This window comes from Cavia porcellus, unplaced genomic scaffold (genome assembly GCF_034190915.1).
Source record: "Cavia porcellus strain 051 isolate PalLab524CR breed Dunkin Hartley unplaced genomic scaffold, mCavPor4.1 scaffold_1, whole genome shotgun sequence".
Classification (NCBI taxonomy): Eukaryota; Metazoa; Chordata; class Mammalia; order Rodentia; family Caviidae; genus Cavia; species Cavia porcellus.
The window spans coordinates 177,100,592-177,115,608 of NW_026947484.1; positions in this window are offsets into that span (position 1 = coordinate 177,100,592).

Genomic DNA, 15,017 nt, shown 5'->3' on the forward strand with positions numbered 1-15,017 from the left:
GTGGGCTCAGCTACAGAATTATTGCTGCGCCAGAGGCCTGGAGGCCTAGAATCCTCTCAGACTTTCAGATCTAAGCGGCTGTCTCCTTGGCAACCCCTAATCTTCCCTCACCTTCTCCAATCACTACCATCCTCTGTGGTCCAAGGTGGAAAAACCCACTGTAGAAGTACATTAGCAATACATTCAATGCAAGCTGTAATTAACCCTGCAACTAAAATGTTCTCACACGTCTGCCACCAAAACAAACCACCATCACGCCTTGCCTGGATTGTTGAAATAGCTTCTTGGTTTCACCTTTCTTCTCTTGTCCACTGTCCAGTACATCTGCTAGACAGGTGTTTATAAAATATTGCAGATTCGCCAGGCAAAAGCGGGGTCATCAGTTCAATTCCCGGTACAAAAAAAAAGCAAAAACTTCACAGATTAGGTCCTTGTGCTTCAGATCTGCAAAAACTTCTAATTTTGGGGGGTGGGGATTTAGCTCAGCAGCATAAGCACCTGCCTTGTAAGCAGGCAGTCATGAGTTCAATCCCTGGTACCGATAAAAAAAACCTTATTTCACCCAGAATAAAAACCCAAGTCTTCACAGTGGGTCTATAGAGTAGCCTAATGCAGTGAAAGTAATTCAGCCCAACTTCTAAAGCTGGGTACTTCCATTTAACTAACACCTAGATCCAGAAATAGAAAGTCGGGATTTCTAACAGTTTTACTCATTTTCATATCCTAGAATTTAGAACCTAGTGATTAGACTCGGACAGTATGTGTGCTCTTTGTAGGTAACTTCTTTCATTCAAAATTATGTCAGATTTAGCATGTGGTTATCTGTCAGTTGTGTTTGTTGCTACATAGTATTCCTCTTCCACCTATCATTTAGTTTCCTGTTTGCATAACCTTAGACTAGCATGTTTTCCTATATGTGAAGTAGTGTATGTATGCATGTGTGTGTATGTATGTAAAGGGGATTCCCTGCCTTCCTTCTAGAATTGCTCCACTTTGAAGAAAATGAGAGCCAAGTTCTTACCTATTCCTCCCCATCTCATATTTTACAGAAAATAAGACCCAGTGCATGGAAGAGGTTTGTCAAGGATCACTTGGTAAACTGACAGCTTATCAACTCCAAGCAATTCCTTTTTGAAGGAATACATCTTCCCCCATCTCTAAAAGGAGGAGAGCAGCTATGAATATAACCAAGTGGGAAGAGGAGAGAACCAGCAGAGATCGCCAGGCTTGTATAAAGGCATCATGGCATGGAACTTATTGTAGCTGGGTTCAGGCAGAGACAGTGATAAAGACCATCTGCTCCAAACAAAGAGAAGGGTGCCACTTTTATAGGGATGTAGAAAAGGCAGGGGACATTAGGTGGGAAGATCTCAATGAACATGTGTTGTCAAAGTTTGCTGGCAGTCTTGCATCTCAGTGGACAGAGTACTTTGAGGAGTCTGATGTAAACTTTTGGGTGTCTCCAGATGTCCCCAGGACCTACAAAATTCCTTGTTCTATTTCCTTTTCTGTGCTGAGCTGAGTTCCCTGCAGACAGTAGTGCTTCTGCTGGCAAGCAGGTTGGGGGCTGGGAGAGTCAGCTCCAACTGGGACCTTATAGAGAGCTTTTAGGAATATAAGTGAAAGTCCAGGGCAGATGTTTTTTATTTATTTATTTGGTACCAGGGATCAAACTCAAGACCTTGCACTTGCCTGGCAGGAGCTTACGTTGCTGAGCTAAATCCCCAGTCCAGATGTTGTTTTTAAAAAGTTGTTGCTGTGAAATGTTGTTAGGTGCCAAATTCTGCCCACTAGAAATATTACAGATGAAAAGAAGGTATTCCCAGTTGAACTCCTTGCTTCCCCTACTGCTGGTAGCCTTTAACATATCTCCTTGGAATCTTGAGGGCTTGTAGGCATCCAGTGTGGAGGCTCCAAATATCTAAAGATCTGAGTTACATCAAGGACAATAAATCCTCATTCTCTGGGAGTCCAGGAAACTTCGAATCATTAGGTTTTCCTCCTGAGAGAGCTGATCATCCCTGGAAAAACAAAAGAAAACAACAACAAAAAACTCTCCTGCTTGGCTATATAGAGCCCCAGGGAGTGATATGTACCAGAAAGAAAGACAGAAAAAGAAAGAAACAAAAAAACCCCAAACAAACAAGGTAGCTACTGAGCAGTGGTAAGTACACCCTAAGGAAGAAGATGACCACACAGAGGAAAGGAGCATTCAGCAGAACGAAGAAAAACTGAGAGGAAGCACAGGTGGAGAAGTTAGTTTTAAACAATCAGAGGCAAAAGAAAAAAAAAAAATCAGACGCAAGCCCCGCTGTCCTCTGTGATAGGAGGGAAGAAGGCAAGGAATGGTATAGGTGAAAGGAGAGAGGTAACTTGTGCTGAGATCTCAGCAGAAAGGAGGCAGGAGAAGGTTGACAGATTAGGTTGGAGATCGCTGCTGGAGAATGTGAGCTACCCAGAAAAATACGATGATCTTCCCACAGAAAAAGGTCCGTTTGAGATTAGAGGATGCCAGTTTATGTCAATGTTTGAGCATTCAGTGATTTTTCTCAAAGTGGCTCCAGAAAAGGTGCAAAGAACAGGGATAGTTGGGTTGAACCAGGGGATGCAGTTTCATAGCGTAAGTTTCACAGTGATAAGAAAGCCAGGAAAAAAGGAAGAAAAAAAGAAGAAAGTCAAAGGACAAGGAAAAGCAAATTTTATTAACCAATATACTTACAAAGTTAAACATATACTTACCATATGACTGAGCAGTCACACTCCTAGATATTTATTAATGAAAAATGTAAGTACTATATGGGATATTTGTATCTGTTTTATTAATATTTGCCCAAACTGAAAATAATTCAAATGCACCAACAGCAAATAAGCAGGTTATTTTACATTCATACAATGAAATATTAATTAGCAGTAGGAAAGAAGAAAAATTACTGATACACGCAAAATTTGTATAAATCTCAAAAGAAGTATGTTGAGAAGCCAGACATTAAATGGTGTGCCCTGTATGATTCCACTTATATGACATTCTAAAAGGACAAAGATACAGAGATAGAAATCAGATCAGTGGTTTTTCAGAGGCTGGGAGCAGGGAAAGAAGTACTCAAGGAAACTTTTTTAGACAGTAGAAATACTTTAAGGCTTGATTGTGGTGGTGGGTGCATGGTTATAATTGCCTATAAAATTGTGAACGCATACATCTGCCCAATAGAATTGTATACCTTAGAAGTATGAAGGGTATTATAGGTGAATTCAATTGAAATGAAAGCATATTGAATTGCTATGGCTTAAGTGTGGTTTGTCCCCCAAAGACTCATATGGTGCCAGCTTTACCCCCAGGGTGATGGTGTTCAGGTAGTTAACCCTTTAACAGACGGGGCCTAGTGCAAAGTAATTGGATCATTGGGGGTACTGGTTTCAGCAAGAATTAGTGTTGATCTGTGAGCCCTAGAGAGTGGATTTTTATAAGTGAGTCTATTCCACATGCTCAGAGCCTTCGGTAAACAATTGGTTCCCTTTCTGACTCTCCAACATGTTGTGACATGTTGGAGGTCACTATTAGAGACTGAACACATTAGATTGCATGATCTTGGTCTTTCATCCTCCAAAACTATGAATTGAATAAACCTCTTTTCTTTATAATTACCCAGCTTCATGTATTTTATATAGTATCAGAAAACAAACTAATACAGTATTTTCATATGAAGATTTGTATATAACTCTTCATAGCAGCTTTATTTGTAATGCTTAAAAAAAAAAAAACCCTAAAACTGTGGTTGGGGGTATAACTCAGTGGTAGAATATTTACTTAGCATGTGGAAAGTTCCATCCCTAGTACTGGGAAAACAAACAAACACTGGAACTAACACTAATGTCCAGGAACCAGACAGTGGATAAACAATAGTGGTACATCCATACAATAAAATACTATTTATGTAATGAAAAGAATGAATTATTGATACATGCCACGATGTGGGTGAAATCTCAAAGGCAAAGCAAAAGAGCCCCTCGTGAATCAGAGCCATTTGCAGACTGTGCGGGGAGAGAACAAGGCCTCACCAAGAAGCAAGCCCTTCCTGTGAACCAGCACGATACACAGGCTGCTGCTGGCAGGGGGACAGCTAGACCCAAGCCTCTCCCTGTGAGTCAGTGCCATTTGCAAGACTACAGCGGGAGAGAAGCAGGCCTCGCCAAGAAGCAAGCAAACCAGCGCCATGCATGGGCTGCCTCTCACAGGGGGACAGCCAGCCCCCAACCCCTTCTGGCATGCAAAGAGAACCAATCCCCATCCCCCACCCAAGCAACTGGCTGATCTGGAGAAACACAGGCTGCAGTGATAGCTATGGAGGTAAAATATAATTTGATGCTTGTGGTATTTAACTGACCTTGGAGGTCTGGGGCCAGTGCTCTGATCATCTGTTCAGAGGATAGCAGTATGCAGTGTGGCAGCTAGGGTGAGATCTCCTTCTAAGGTTGTGGCCATTGTAGATTACCTATTGTCTTGTTTTGAAGTTCTGTATTGTTTTGTTGGGTTGAGTTTTATTCTCTTTTGTTTTGTTTGATTTTGTTATATCTGAGAAGGCATGAGCAGCTATTTCAAAGATAGCAGGATGTATTACGGTAGCCATTTTGGGTTTACTATTGTCTTGTTTTGAAGTCCTTTGTTGTGTTCATTGTTTTGTTTTTATTGTTTGTATTCTGTTCTGTTTAATTTTTATTATGCAGCTGTTTTGAAGACAGTAAGAGGCATTATGGTGACCATTGTTTTAAAGACTTATACTGTATCACTTACACTGGTTTGTTTTGATTAGTTTTATTCTGTTTTATTTTCCTTGGTTTTTATCCTCTTTAAAAGAAAAAAAAAAAAAAAAAAAAAGAGCCAGGTGTTGTGTGTATCTGTAGTCCCAGTTACTTCGTAGACTGAGGTGAGAGGACAGTTTGAGCTCAGGAGTTCAAAGAGAGTCTGGGAAACAAAATTAGAGCCTGTATCAAAAATAACTAGAGAGCTGGGCGTGGTGGCACATGCCTGTAATACCAGCGCTTGGGGGCTGAGGCAGGAGGACCATCATGACTTTGAGGCCAGTTTGGATTACATAGTGAGATCCTGTCACAAAACAAGCAAACAAAGAAACAAAAGTGGCAAAAGGGAGAGAGAAAGAGAAGAAGAGGAAGGAGAAGAAAGAGGTAATATTTCATTTGTTAAAACTTTGAAACTAAGCATGGTGGTGCATGTCTGCAATCTCAGCACGGGGGAGGCTGAGACAGGAGGATAATGAGCAAAAGCCCAGCATGGGCTACATAACCAGTTCAAGGCTGGCCTGGAATACATAGCTAGACAAAAAATGAAATTTTTAAATGTAGGCTGGAAGTGTAGCTCAGCTCTATGATCAGCATGTGCTGAGTGTTAACATGCATGAGGCCATATGTTCAATCCCAGCAGTACCAAAGCAAATACAACAACAGTACTTTTTGAGATAGTATAAATCAATCGATAGTGACAGAAAGCAAATCAGTGGTTGCCTGTGACAGAAGAAATTACTTAGGGGCATGAGCAAAATTTTAGAAAAAATAAATATGTTCTTTATGTTGTGGTGATGTCTTTGTGGGTACACACATCCATTTGAATCTCATCAAACTGAACTCCTTAAATATGTGTAGTTTATTGTTGATCAAATAAACCTAATTAGAGCTTGAAATTTTGTCTCTCAATAAACCTGACTTTGAGAAAAAAATGAATGTATTGGGATAGAGTGCAGGTTAGGACAGGCTGAGGAGTGGGTGGATTAAATGATAGGATGATTTAAGTAGTAGAGGAGTTGCAGGTGGGAACCAAGTCTAGCGAGTGATCTTGAGAGACAGCCCCTGCTCTGGAGTGAAGGTGGAGCGGAGTAGAGAAGAAATGTTTAAGGAGTCGAAAGGCCAAGTATGGGACGGCTCCAGTGATGGGCGTGAGTATCCAAAATGTCTGGGACTTAGGATGGACAGGAACACTTAAGCTAAGCCAAACTGGCTCTGTGGCAACACTGAACAAAGACGTTCCCATGGAACAAGTCACGAGAGATCAGCAGTGTATGCAGGAGAGGGCTGCATGGGAGAAGTGCTAACAGATTAGGCAGGAAGTGAGAGCAGTATTAGAACAGATTTCGCCTAGTTTATTTAAGCGAAACAAAAATATAAAAGTTAGAAACAGATTTGTGACCTGGGCAACCCTCAGAACCAGAAGATGTTTAGAGACTATCATGTGGAAGATGTATTTATAGGCAGAAAATAGGAGAACAAGTTTGATGGGTTACAGCTGTGCATTTGCTTGACTTGTGCATGGAATGGTTAGTTGGATGATGTGACTGGCTGAGACTCAGCTACTTATTACAATACTCCTCAAGCTTTCAGTTTGTTTTATACCAGGCCAAGTTGTCATTCCTTATGTAGGGACTCACAGCGTAAGAACAACCTTTGGCCAGATTTAGTTTAACGTTAGGCTCCATGAAACTGTTGAGGCTGTGGGGGAGTCTGTAACTGTTAAACGGTCCCAGAGGTCTGGATTTGAGGATCTGAGTCTGTTTCTGAGTTGGGACAGGGTGAGAGGAATGTCCAGGAATCTGGAGTTCATGGTGTGGGAATGGAAATGTCACACTTCTTTGGGAGCTCTGGGATGTTTCTGAAGATGATAAGAGAAACAAGGAAATTCTTAGATTGGGGAAATTCCAACTTGTTACTTGCTAACACTCTTGTACCCATGTTGTTCCTGGATCTGAGAATGCAGCTCAGTGTCTGGCATGTACAAGGGTCACGTTTGATCTTTAGCATGGCCTGTCTTCCAGAGCTGATCTGGGGAGAAGCATAGTGTGTCTCTCTGGGTTGGTTTTAGAATTAAACAATTCTTTGAGGTCCCAGACTCCCCTAAAACATGCTGGGACCTCATGTTGTCCCTTCTTTTCCAAGGTCTCCTCAGTTGCGATGTCTAAGGAGCCTGTTTCCATTCTTGGCATTGGATGCCAGTCCTCTCCCAAAGGCTTCATTGGTCGGGCTTTGACCCACAAGGGGACAAGAGGCAAGAACAGGCTTCAGTGAAACCAAATGAGATTCTAAGTGTTTTGACCTTACCTGGTCACATTGATTTCTTTGCTGGTTTCAAAATCCTCAACTTTGCTTTGACCTCAGCTGGTTGTATTTCCATTTGCTTAATATTTTAGCTTTTATTTTTACTGTTAATCTCTATTCTTCTGTATCCTTTCCCTAATTCTAATGCATCTCCACTATAAATGAGTGGAAGAGAGGAAATGTTTTTTATAGGTCACCATATTCAAAACTCATCATATTTTTTCTCTAGCCTCCAAATCTATTTCAAATTATCTACCTTTTTGTTTCATTTTGCTTTTTGAAACATGGTCTACCTATGTAGTTCAAGTTGGCCTTGAATTCACTGTGTGGCAGCTCAGGCTAGTCTTAAACTCACAGTGCTCTTCCTGTCTCACCTCCCAAGAGCTGGAATTACACCATGCTTGGCTACTTTGTTTTCTAAATTGAGAAATTTGGGAATAGCCTTGTTGCTGAATCTATATATACCATCTGTCTTTGAAATGTTTCTTAAATTTAAAAATTAAATTTCTATTTCTGTTATACTCCAGGAACTGCCTAGTTGCTTTCTCTTTGTCCTTCCTTTTTACTACATTTATGAAACGTCTGAGTATACAAATGAATCAAATTCATTTAATGCAACAGTTTAATGCAACTGGACACTGTCAAGACAAAAAAAGTGTATCAGAATAAATTGCTTAATTCTTATTGTTACATAAAAGGAAGCATAGACCTTTTCTGGAGAATCAAATTTTCCCCATAAGAGATTCTAGAAAAAGCTGCTCCTTACCTAAAAGATATAGGAAAGACAGAGTGGTCAGTTTCTTCAGATGAAATTTTCCTTTTGAGTGCTGAGGATCAAAGGCCTTGCATAGGCTGGGCAAGTAGTTTACCACTGAAGTATAGCCCATCTTTTCTGGAAATTCAAAAAAATGTTCTTGAGACAAAACAGCTTTCTTAGCCTGAGTGAAAGACAAAGCTCTGCCTCCAGCAGCTAGTGGAGGTAACTGAAGCTACAGGAAGGCAGCATCAGAATCTAGTCTGTAGTGAGTTAAATTTTCAGAAAGCAACATAAGCAGAGCTGCGTTCAGTGGGACTTAGTGGCTAGAAGACTATGTATCCTGCTAAAATGATAAATTTATGAGTCTGTTTTGCAGATTTTATTTGGAATTCACAAATTGGGGGAAAACATGGACCCAAAATAACTTAGAATGCTCAGCTTCACAACATGGGCCAGTTATATTTATAGCCAGAGAATAAGAAGCAATTTACAGAAAAGGAAGCAAGGCACAGAGCCATTCTGATTGGGTACAGCTTGCATCTGTCTTCCTTAAACATAGTTTGAACACTATGCATCTTGTGATTGACTGAAACTTAACTATAATCTCAAATATTGAGTACAGTTATCCGAGTATTATAACCATTTTTCCAGTTTTTCTCATAATCCAAGAAGTTATATTTATAATCCCATTGAGATGTTATTGGAATCCCAGCAAGTTAGTTCCAATCTACCACCTCCAATGCAACCCACAGCAAGAGAAAGAACACCAAGACATATTCCAAGTTAAGGGCAGCCAAGGGGTCCTAAATCCAATCTCCATGAGGATGTGCGGACAAGGGCCTTAATCCTAGGCCTCTCACAGAACTTAGTGAAGAAGTTGGGGGGTGTGGCTCAGGGATGAGTGACAGTGAGGATGGCCTGAATTATGTGAGTAATTTGAGCTGGCTACCAGGTGGGGAGAAAAACATCTCTACAAAATGCAGAGATAAAGATATGTAGAAGATCAATTTGCATAATCCAACTAGGGTAGCAACTGAATTGTTTTAGGAGGCTGTTGCTTTGGTTTTTGATATATAAACTTTTGTGCCCTGGCGACTCATGGCCTCTTTACCTTGAGGCTAACACCCAGTTGACATTCCTGGAGCTAACGGCTCTAACATTCTGCCATGCTCATATCCTTTACGGAGAACACTATGCCAGGAAACAAGACTGTCTGTTGGCTTTAGAAATTATATACCAGTGGCTAGCCTTATTTGCAATGCTTAGAGCCAATTGAAAAGAGAAGGAAATACCATATCCAGCTCTCTACATATCAGTATAAGAAAATAAGTCTCCAAATAATCACAGTTGCAGTATTCATTTTGCATTCAAGGGGAGACACTGGAGTTGTCTCCCACACTCTGTCTTGTTTTGTAGCTCTAGGAGGGCTAGTCATGGTTGTATGGCCTCCAGTCATCTTCAGGTAGTGAATCCTCTATGACGGACTTTAAAGAAAAATTATAAAGAATAGAATGAGCACACACATTCTGAGATAAACCAAAAGTGAGCCTTGAGGTATACAGAATTTGATTGTTCTATGGCATCAGCAAATTTACCCCAATTCTTAATTTGGGTATCAAAGGTAGCTGTCTGTTGTGACATGGACAGCATTAGCCTTTGAAGAGCGTCTATATCCATAGCAATATTTTTTTAAATTTTTAACAAAATTTTTATTTTTTATTGGTACCAGTGATCAAATTGCTGACCGCCCGCTTGCAAGGCAGGCACTTAAGCCACTGAGCTAACTCCCCAACACCAATAGCAATATTCTGATTAATTGCTCCTTGTATGTGCCTCTTGATAGGATTATTTCCAAAAGATGAAAAATATTTCCAAAAGATGAGAAGTAGAAAACAAAAGAGGCCTTTATTTTGAGAACACGGAGAGAAATGACTGGCATGCCTGCCGCTGAAATCTGGTGATCTCTCTTGTGGACATGTGGCGTGGGGGAATATAAGTAGCCTAAGCTTAGGGCAGTGCCCTAAGGCCATTAGAGATGCACAGGTATTTCATTGGCACACGTTTGGCGCCAGGGGCAGATTCTGAAGGGTGGAGGGATATAGGGTTACAGGTAAATCTTTAGGGGCAGCAGAGACAGGAGCTCCCTAATTCCGGCTGAGGCTTTTTCTGGCTACAGTGTCTGGTCTGGGTCAACAACCCTTTCATTGATCATCTCCCAAGGATGTAGGCTTTTGTTATACAGCAATGGGGTGATACAAAAACGTGTCAAATTATAGTGACACTTTAAGCCTTGTTGTAACTGTAAACTTTCAATCTGATCTCCCATCCATAGGACTGAAGTCTCTAGAGTGCGCACTTGGGTTTATAACTTTATATTAATCTCTTTCTGAATTTTTAAAGTTTCATCAACAGTTCTTGTCCAACTACAAAGTGAGCAGTTTGTATTGAATGTGTTAATGCTGTGGAGCCAGTAGCGGCACTGGCTATCAAAAGAACTAGGGAAGTAATCCCTGCAGTAATCAACCCAAGCATCCTCTTGGTTTGATTGTTAAATCTTGTGCTCAAGGTCTCCACCAACAGGGCAGTAGGTGAGTGATACCAAGGCTCCATTACATTGCCTGGAAGCCAAACTCCAGGTATCCTGCCCATGACTATTATCATGGAGTCCTTAGAAACTCAGGCATGATACAATGGGTTATACAACAATTAGTACATGAGAATGTATTAGTACATGAGAATGTGGCTATTCTTATCTTTCCTATCAACAGTATATAAGGATCATAAAGACATATCTTTACTCTTATGTACCTTTGACTCTGTAACACTATTTTGACTTTTCCTCCATTAACGGACTGTAGATGTCCAGTTTGTAGCTGTCCTGCGTGAAAAGGCAAGGCTAGCTTCCATAAAGTGTGCTGTATAGGTCCAGCCCTGTCATTGATAATAAGTCTAGGAATAGAAGAATTAAGACCTCTACCTGACCATGTAATATTAGATAAGGCTTCTGAGATTATTGTATTGTTAGGAGAGCCTGAAAAGGAAATCTCATGCCAATCTTGACCTTTTTCCATAAGTAAACCTCTATAACCCACCCATGGTACAGATCTCTGCAAGATTGCCAAGGGCCAAACTCAGTTTCTTCGAAATGAGGAGCATGAGCTACTGGACTACAGACAGGAATGGTAGGTTTGAACTCTCTAACAAGGTTATCATCTGAGGGAATGAAAGTCAAGGTCAGTAAGGCAAAGGGTTCTTTTGACAGCTTTATCTTCCAAACCTGATTTATAGCAGACATACATGAGTTAGAGTCTTGCCATAGTTGAGTTACACGTAAGGGAGGATATACAAAACGAGAGGTAATATTTACTTTAGCTTGTTCTTGTAGCTGCCTGAAAATATGAGGGCCTGGAAGAACAGTAAATGCAGGATTTTTGCTTTCAACAGAAAGAAAAATTTCTGGTGGTTTGCCCATCCAAGTTAAGGATCTGAGCAGAGGTGGATTAGGTATGTGAGCCCAGTACTCCTCTCCCTGAACCAAAGGAATACATACTATAGCTGTTAGGATAGCAAGAATTGTAAAGAAAAAATTATCAGGTGATTGAACCAAACCCTGGCTGTTAATTAGATGGCAAGCCCCATCAACGCTCTGTTGCAGGGCTTCCCAGGACAATGGACAATGCACTGTCAGGTTCATTGCTTGATGTCTTGACAGTCATGCAGGTGGGTGAGATTCTGGCCATGCAACAGCTCTGATGGTTGTAGTGTCTGCCAATAATCTGTAGAAATACAAGAATATTCTCAGCCCCTATTAAAGAGTGATACCAGACCATTCTAAATGCCTGTTTGGAGGTTATGCCAAGCTACAGGATGCAAGGAGTTCCACAGAAACTCACCTTCTTCTTTCAGATAGGTTATAGTTTGTTTACACATCAAGTTAGATCACAGTTCACTGTGTAAGAAGAAATCTTTAGGCCAAAGTTAATTGGGATGCTTTGGGCCAAGTTTAGTAGTTCCTTTCTGCTTCTTTTAAATGTCAGTTATCTCAAATGTGTTTGTTAATGAATGCAATCTGTTCAAAACTGAGTACTAAGACAAATATCTTAAGATTTTATGCTTTGAGTTGTAGAAATCCATAGTATTCCAAATCTTCATTATATTAAGTGATTAAGTGGTAATTTTCTTCCTGTTATGAGTATTATAAATAGAACTGTCTATAGCAGTGGCAGTGACTTGTGTCTAGATCCTCACTCCTATGTAGTCTTTTAATCTCCTAATTTTATTCTTCCATATTCAAATAACACATTCTTTCCTTCTACTGTGTTTCTCTGGCTCAGAGTCCACATTTCTGGTTTTATCCCTGAGTTATGCTAGAAAGATATATAGAGATACTGTGAAGATAAGAAATGAATTGCAGCCAGGGATATAGCTCAGCAGCACAAGTGCCTGCCTGCCTGGCAAGTATGAGGTTATGAGTTTGATCCTGAGAGAGAGAGAGACAGAGAGAGAGAGAGAGAGAGAGAGAGAGAGAGAGAGAGAGGTGAATTGCAGCTGTGATGGCTGACCAGTAAAGGTGTGGGACTTGAAATACCCACACAAGTTCAAATCCTGGTCCTAGCAGTTACACTTCCTGTCTGGATGGATATCCCAGCACTTGGGAGGCTAAATCAGAGGATTGTGGTGATTTTGAGGCCAGCCTGGACTGCATAGCAAGATCCTGTCTCAAAAAGCAGACAAAGCAGAAAAGAGAAATGAACTGATGACAAAAACCATGGAGCCTGTAAGACAAAGAGTTGAGCATAGTATGCACTCCAGGTGTTGTATGTAGTAGTGGGTTTAATCCTCAGTGTAAATCTGTGAAGTAGGTGAAGAAACTGAGGCACAGAAAGACTAATTATTTTACTCAAGGTCACTCAGGTAGTAAGAATTAAGTAGTGACAGAATCAGTATTCCAAAGCAGACAGCCTAGCATTTTGAACCTGTGTTCCACTGTACACTATATACTATATTTGTTTTAAAATAAGATTTCTCTTGCACATTTAGGAATCCTAGTTTCTAGTCTCATCAATAGGTTCACGGTTTCAGAGGTACAGTTCCTGCCTTTCTCAATAATTTTTTTCCAGGATTTTACTCTTCAGACCTGCCCTAGGATAGGCAGTAACAAGGTTCTATGATCAACACGAACTTCATTCCAAAAGTGCAGCTAGATGTTTCTCCTCCTCGAAGAAATGAGTTAGAGCAGTCTGCGAAGGGCAACTGTAAGACAAACTCGCTTCCATTTTTTCACCTGAAAATCTTGATGCACACATAATAGCACTAATATATTACTTCATTCCATCCAGCAGGAGAGACCATGAAGTCAGCTGGGTAAAAGGGAATGGAAACTCCCCAGGGCAGACTGTACTCTAGAGGAATGCCACAGTTTCTCAATGTCAAGTTGAACTTTGTTTCTGGTTCTTACCTGTGAGGGCAACCTAGATCATTCTGTATCTAACAGAAGGTTTATATGTTTCAGAGACCTCAGAGCAAAGCATCTACAAAACAGATTTTTGTCTTTTTGTCTTTGATGTATCGCTATGCTACTACAGTCTACTACTTATGTATTAAATTGGGATAATAGGGTAGATTAATGCCATATACAGTATATCTCTCTATAAATGTCTTAAATTAAATTGTGACTTAATTATGTCCATGGCTCTGCCTGATGGCTTATTTTTAGTACTACTTATCACTTTATAGTGTTACTTAACCACATCAATAGGTAAAGAGGAAACAAGTGTAACTTGATTGTTATGATTTGGATGTTCTGAGGCCATATTTCGCAATGGAGCATAGGCTAGAACAGGCTCTGTAGCCGAGGATGGCCTGGAACTCCTGATACTCCAGCTTCAGCCTTACGAATGTTGAGATTACAGACGTGTGCCACCACACGCAGCTTGAATCTTAAATATTCACCAAAGGCTGTGTGTTTAAGGCTTGGTTGCCAGTCTGTGGTGCCTCTAGGAGATGGTAGAACTTTTAGGAGGTGGCCGAAACTTTAGGAGGCAGGATGCAGAGCAAGAAAGTCACTAGGGTCCCACCCTTGAGGACGATATTGGGACCACATTCCTTGGTTCTGTTATACTTTTTGAATGCCACTGAGGTTAAACGATATCTCCATTGCACATTCCTCACCACAGGCTCTAAGGTAACAGCGCCCAGCAAACATGAACTGTGCCTCTGAAACCAAGAACCAAAATAAGGCTTTCTTCATTTAATTTGATTTTCTTAGTTTTTTTTTTTTTATCACAAAATCACAGTTGACTAAACACTGGTAACTAAGTTATTTTGAGATAATTTCTTGGGAATGTTATCTTATAACTGCAAGTAAACAATTGGTTGTAAACGTTTACTTTGTGGGCTGAGGATTTAGCATTTAGTTCAGCGGCATAAACGCCTACCTGGCCAGAGTGAGGTTGTGAGTTCGATCCCCAGTACCAAAAACAAAACAAACCCTAAATATTTACTTTATTTTATTTTTTTGGTACTGGGAAGCTAATTCAGGACTTAGTGATGCCAGGCAAGCGCTGAGTTATTTTATTTTTGAAAAAAAATATTCATAGTATAAAAAAATCCCAGTCCTACAGAAGAGTAGAAAATGGTACAAGAAATATTCAAATACCCTTCACCTGATTTTGCAATTTGATAATATTTTGTGACCTTTGCTTTCTTTCTCTCTGACATGTATTCACATGTACATAACTCTATTTGTGTTTTGATTTAGTCATAAGTTGTTGACATTATTACAATTACCACCTAAACATTTCAGCTTGGACTGTCTAAGAAACACATTCTCCTACATATCAAAAGAATCACCATCACATCTAAAACACTTAAAATGGGTACAATATTACTATCTTATGGTTTCATTAAAAGTTCTTCAGTTTTCCTAGAAAAGGTCTTTATAGGTACTTCCTGAAGCTGTTTTGCTGATTCAGTAAGTGGTCAAGGATTTGGTTGGCATATCCAGTACCCCCAATAGACACTTAAAACATCTTTCATGACATGACATTTTAAAGAATCCAATCTAATTGTATTGTAGAATGTCCTGTAAACTGATTTGTCTATTTCCCTGCAGTCAGATTCAGGTTAAATATTTTGGAAACAATACTACCTCAGTAATGTT